The sequence below is a fragment of the Heptranchias perlo genome, unplaced genomic scaffold (assembly GCF_035084215.1).
Source record: "Heptranchias perlo isolate sHepPer1 unplaced genomic scaffold, sHepPer1.hap1 HAP1_SCAFFOLD_379, whole genome shotgun sequence".
NCBI lineage: Eukaryota > Metazoa > Chordata > Chondrichthyes > Hexanchiformes > Hexanchidae > Heptranchias > Heptranchias perlo.
Genome location: NW_027139391.1, coordinates 170,825 through 176,824, shown reverse-complemented (window position 1 = coordinate 176,824; position 6,000 = coordinate 170,825). Strand labels below are relative to the sequence as shown.

The following is a 6,000-nucleotide window of genomic DNA, read 5'->3' as shown; positions in this document are numbered from 1 at the left end:
TATCTAGGATTGCAACGGGATCTTGATAAATTGGGCCAGTGGGCCGATGAATGGCAGATGGAGTTTAATTTAGATAAATGTGAGGTGATGCATTTTGGTAGATCGAATCGGGCCAGGACCTACTCCGTTAATGGTAGGGCGTTGGGGAGAGTTATAGAACAAAGAGATCTGGGAGTACAGATTCATAGCTCCTTGAAAGTGGAGTCACAGGTGGATAGGGTGGTGAAGAAGGCATTCGGCATGCTTGGTTTCATTGGTCAGAACATTGAATGCAGGAGTTGGGATGTCTTGTTGAAGTTGTACAGGGCATTGGTGAGGCCACACTTGGAGTACTGTGTACAGTTCTGGTCACCCTATTATAGAAAGGATATTATTAAACTAGAAAGAGTGCAGAAAAGATTTACTAGGATGCTACCGGGACTTGATGGTTTGACTTATAGGGAGAGGTTGGATAGACTGAGACTTTTTTCCCTGGAGAGTAGGAGGTTTAGGGGTGATCTTATAGAAGTCTATAAAATAATGAGGGGCATAGATAAGGTCGACAGTCAAAATCATTTCCCAAAGGTAGGGGAGTCTATAACGAGGGGGCATAGATTTAAGGTGAGAGGGGAGAGATACAAAAGGGTCCAGAGGGGCAATTTTTTCACTCAAAGGGTGGTGAGTGTCTGGAACGAGCTGCCAGAGGCAGGAGGAGAGGCAGGTACAATTTTGTCTTTTAAAAAGCATTTGGACAGTTACATGGGTAAGATGGGTATAGAGGGATATGGGCCAAGTGCAGGCAATTGGGACTAGCTTAGTGGCATAAACTGGGCGACATGGACATGTTGGGCCGAAGGGCCTGTTTCCATGTTGTAACTTCTATGATTCTATGATTCTATGTTGGTGTGCGATCTTCAACCATGGGGGCCTCATAGCTCAGGGGTTACAGCATTGGTCTTGTGAGCCAGAGGTCATGAGTTCAAACCTCATTGGGGCCTACTCAATTTTGGCTTCTGGGTGCATCAAAAATTCTCCGTCGAACGACAAATATTCGCTCTGCAATTCACAAACAGCTCGCAGTGGTTTCACTCCCGGTCTCCTCTTTCCATTGTACTCTTCGTATCAGGGCCACAGTCAAAACAAAACATCTCGTTTCCTGTGTTTTGAATGTCAGGGTGTGAGCAACGGTCAGAAACTCAATTAGCCGGGGTTTTCAAACCAATAATTCATCGCTCAATTCCCAGGAGCCAATTTTATTCCCCCTGGTGCCCGCCTCTAAATTAACAAAATTATTAAACTCATAATCAAGATCCCAAGGAGGGCTTGAACTCACAAAGCCCCCAGTAATTGGAAGCCACAGTAATTGGAAGCCACATCCAATCTCAATAACACACCACAACCACTCACCAGGTTCACCGCAGCAAAGGCTGAAGATTTCTCTGTTGTTCAGATCTGTTTTTGAGGGAGAGAGGGAGAGAGAGAGGGGGAGAGAGAGAGGGAGGGGGAGATGGAGAGAGAGGGAGGGAGAGGGAGTGAGGGGGAGATAGAGAGACAGAGAGAGAGCTAGAGAGAAAGGGAGAGGGAGAGATAGAGAGGGAGGGAGGGGGAGATAGAGAGAGGGGGGGAGTGGTAGGGAGAGATAGAGAGAGAGGAGGAGAGAGAGAGAGAGGGAGAGGAGAGAGAGAGGGAGAGAGGGGGAGAGAGAGAGGGAGGGGGAGATGGAGAGAGAGGGAGGGAGGGAGGGAGAGGGAGAGAGGGGGAGATAGAGAGACAGAGAGAGAGCTAGAGAGAAAGGGAGAGGGAGAGATAGAGAGGGAGGGAGGGGGAGATAGAGAGAGGGGGGGAGTGGTAGGGAGAGATAGAGAGAGAGGAGGAGAGAGAGAGAGAGGGAGGGAGAGAGAGAGGGAGAGAGGGGGAGAGAGAGAGGGAGGGGGAGATGGAGAGAGAGGGAGGGAGGGAGGGAGAGGGAGAGAGGGGGAGATAGAGAGACAGAGAGAGAGCTAGAGAGAAAGGGAGAGGGAGAGATAGAGAGGGAGGGAGGGGGAGATAGAGAGAGGGGGGGAGGGAGGGAGTGGGAGGGAGAGATAGAGAGAGAGGGAGGGAGAGAGGGAGAGAGAGGAGGAGAGAGAGAGGGAGGGAGAGAGGGAGAGAGAGGGGGAGATAGAGAGACAGAGAGAGAGCTAGAGAGAAAGGGAGAGGGAGAGATAGAGAGGGAGGGAGGCGGAGATAGAGAGAGGGGGGCAGTGGGAGGGAGAGATAGAAAGAGAGGGAGGGGGAGAGAGAGAGAGAGAGGGGAGGAGAGAGAGAGGGAGGGAGGGAGAGAGAGAGGGGGAAAGAGAGAGAGAGGGACACAGAGACAGAGAGAGAGGGAGAGATAGAGAGAGGGAGATATAGGGAGACAGAGAGAGAGAGGGAGATAAAGAGGGAGATGGAGAGAGACAGAGAGAGAGAAAGAGAGCGGAAGATAGATAAAGAGATAGAGATAGAGAGAGATAGATAGACGGAGAGATAGAGATAGATAGAGAGAGACAGAGAGCGAGAGAGAGAGAGAGACAGGGAGAGCGTGATACAGATGGATAGAGAGATAGATAGGTAGATAGAGACAGAGGAAGAGACAAAGAGGGAGAGACAGAGAAAAAGAGAAAATAGAGAGAGAGAGAGAGGGAGATGTACAGAGAGAGGTAGAGACGGAGAGAGGGAGGGAGAGAGTGACAGAGAGAGACAGAGGGAGAGGGAGAGAGGGAGAGAGAGAGAGGGGGAGAGAGAAAGAGAGAGGAGGAGAGAGGGAGGGAGGGAGAGAGAGGGGGGACAGAGAGAGAGAGGGAGAGATAGAGAGAGAGAGAGAGAGAGAGAGAAAAAGAGGGAGACAGAGAGAGACAGAGTGAGAGATAGATAGAGAGAGAGAGTGATAGATAGACAGAGAGATAGAGAGAGGGAGAGAGTGACACAGATGGATGGGTAGATAGAGACAGAGGAAGAGACAAAGAGGGAGAGACAGAGACAGAGAGACAGACAGAGTGAGATAGAGAGAGAGAGAAAGAGAGAGAGACAGAGACAGACAGAAAGAGAGAGAAAAATAGAGAGAGAGACCAAGGGGGACAGAGAGACCGGAGGAGAGATAGAGATAGACAGACAGACAGAGAGGGAGATGTACAGAGAGAGGGAGAGACGGAGAGAGGGAGGGAGAGAGTGACGGAGAGGGAGAGAGAGAGGGGGAGAGAGAGAGGGAGGAGGAGAGAGAGAGAGAGATAGAGAGAGAGGGGGAGAGAGAGAGACCGGAGGAGAGATAGAGATAGAGAGACAGACGTACAGAGAGAGGGAGAGACGGAGAGAGGGAGGGAAAGAGACACAGTGAGTGACAGAGAGAGACAGACAGACAGAGAGAGAGACCAAGAAATTACGACACTTGAAATGAAGTCAGATCAGCAACGAACAGACAGTAGAACTCAGTGAGACGCGATGGGGACAGTTTCCCCAGTGAGAACGACGGGGGTTAAAGTCCCCACATTTCCCCGACGGAACTGGGTCGAGAGACGGGCATTGAAGGAGACCGAGTCCAGCGTCTGGGGGATTGAGACACCGTCTGAGTGTCCAACAGGGCCCCACCTCATTCTTCAATCACCCAGCACCAACTGGGCGATGCCTCCAATGTCCTGAAGAGCCCTGCGGAGGAGACCCCGTAGCTCAGGGGTTCGAGCACTGGTCTTGGGTAAACCAGGGGTCACGAGTTCAAATCTCACTCGGGCCAATCAATTTTGGCTTCTGGGCATTTCAAAAATTCTCCATCAATCAGCCGCAGGTTTCGCTCATCGACAAATATTCACTCGTCGAATCGAAGAGATTTACAGCACAGAAGGAGGCCGTTCGGCCCATCGTGTCCGTGCTGGCCGAAAACGAGCCCCCCATTCTAATCCCACTTTCCCGCACTTGGTCCGTAGCCCTGGAGGTCCTGGCTCTTCAGGTGCACATCCAGGTACTTTTGAAATGAGTTGAGGGTCTCTGCCTCTCCCGCCCTCTCAGGCAGTGAGTTCCAGACTCCCACCGCCCTCTGGGTGAAAACATTTCCCCTCAGCTCCCCTCGAATCCTTCCCCCAATTACTTTAAATCCATGCCCTCCCCCCCCGGTCACTGACCCCTCCGCTAAGGGAAATAGGTCCTTCCTGTCCACTCGATCGAGGCCCCTCGTAATTTTGTACGCCTCAGTTAAATCTCCCCTCACCCTCCTCTGTTCCAAAGAGAACAACCCCAGCCTCTCCAATCTTTCCTCATCGCTAAAATTCTCCAGTCCTGGCAACATCCTCGTAAATCTCCTCTGGACCCTCTCCAGTGCGATCACATCCTTCCTGTAATGGGGTGACCAGAACTGGACACAGTGCTCAAGCTGTGGCCCAACTCGTGTTTTATACAGTTCGAGCATAACCTCCCTGCTCTTATATTCGATGCCTCGGCTAATAAAGGAAAGTATCCCGTCTGCCTTCTCAACCGCCTTATCGACCTGTCCTGCTACCTTCAGGGATCTGTGGACATGCACTCCAAGGTCCCTCACTCCCTCGACACCTCTCAGTATCCTCCCATTTATTGTGTATCCCCTTCCCTTGTTTGCCCTCCGCAAATGCATTACCTCACACTTCTCCGGATTGAACTCCATTTGCCACTTCTCTGCCCACCTGACCAGTCCATTGATATCTTCCTGCAGTCTACAGCTTTCCACCTCACTATCAACCGCACGGCCAATTTTTGTATCATCTGCAAACTTCTTGATCAAACCCCCTACATTCAAGTCCAAATCATTAATATATATCACAAAAAGCAAGGGACCGAGTACTGAGGGAGCCCCGCACTGTCGGAGGGTCGGTACTGAGGGAGCCCCGCACTGTCGGAGGGTCGGTACTGAGGGAGCCCCGCACTGTCGGAGGGTCGGTACCGAGGGAGCCCCGCACCGTCGGAGGGTCGGTACTGAGGGAGCGCCGCGCTGTCGGAGGGTCGGTACCGAGGGAGCCCCGCACTGTCGGAGGGTCGGTACCGAGGGAGCGCCGCACTGTCGGAGGGTCGGTACTGAGGGAGCGCCGCACTGTCGGAGGGTCGGTACCGAGGGAGCCCCGCACTGTCGGAGGGTCGGTACCGAGGGAGCCCCGCACTGTCGGAGGGTCGGTACCGAGGGAGCCCCGCACTGTCGGAGGGTCGGTACTGAGGGAGCCCCGCACTGTCGGAGGGTCGGTACTGAGGGAGCGCCGCACTGTCGGAGGGTCGGTACTGAGGGAGCCCCGCACTGTCGGAGGGTCGGTACCGAGGGAGCGCCGCACTGTCGGAGGGTCGGTACTGAGGGAGCGCCGCACTGTCGGAGGGTCGGTACTGAGGGAGCGCCGCACTGTCGGAGGGTCGGTACTGAGGGAGCGCCGCACTGTCGGAGGGTCGGTACTGAGGGAGCGTCGCACTGTCGGAGGGTCGGTACCGAGGGAGCCCCGCGCTGTCGGAGGGTCGGTACCGAGGGAGCGCCGCGCTGTCGGAGGGTCGGTACTGAGGGAGCGCCTGTAGGGATTCTCAAAATTTCACATGTTCCCCCCACCCCGAAGATTTATTGGAGTTATTAAAGAAACCCTGGTGTGACTGTTTCAAAAATCCAGGGTCTCTCAAAATGGCTGCGGTCAGACACACGGCCTGAAAAGCCTGCAGCATTTCTCGAACAACTCGGCAGGCTTCGTGTCTCCGACAGGTCCCCTTGCACAATGCAGTCGCATTCAAGCCCTGAGGCAAGCCATCAACATTGCCGGCCTGCACATCAAAATTCGAGCAGGAAGTGATCGCCGGACAAAAGGTGAACCATCAAGGTACATTGGGAACAATGGTAAAAGCAGTCATGGGACAGGTCGATACAGGAAATGGCCATTAACGCAAATGGGCCAGAGATGGGGTCCTTTTTCTTACGTTTCGTGCTTGAATCAAACAACGAAGCAAGCTGATGAGGTATGAAAAAAACCCGATACCAAGCGGGTATAACTGGGGCTGCCCAGTATCTCTCTC

At 53.2% G+C, this 6,000-nt stretch overlaps 1 non-coding gene across 1 annotated transcript; it reads left to right on the top strand.

Moving 5' to 3' along the window:
• The first annotated feature begins 904 nt into the window (after positions 1–904).
• Positions 905–977, top strand: trnat-ugu (transfer RNA threonine (anticodon UGU)). The gene has a single exon. It is a non-coding gene; the product is annotated as a tRNA-Thr (tRNA).
• Positions 978–6,000: the final 5,023 nt, after the last annotated feature.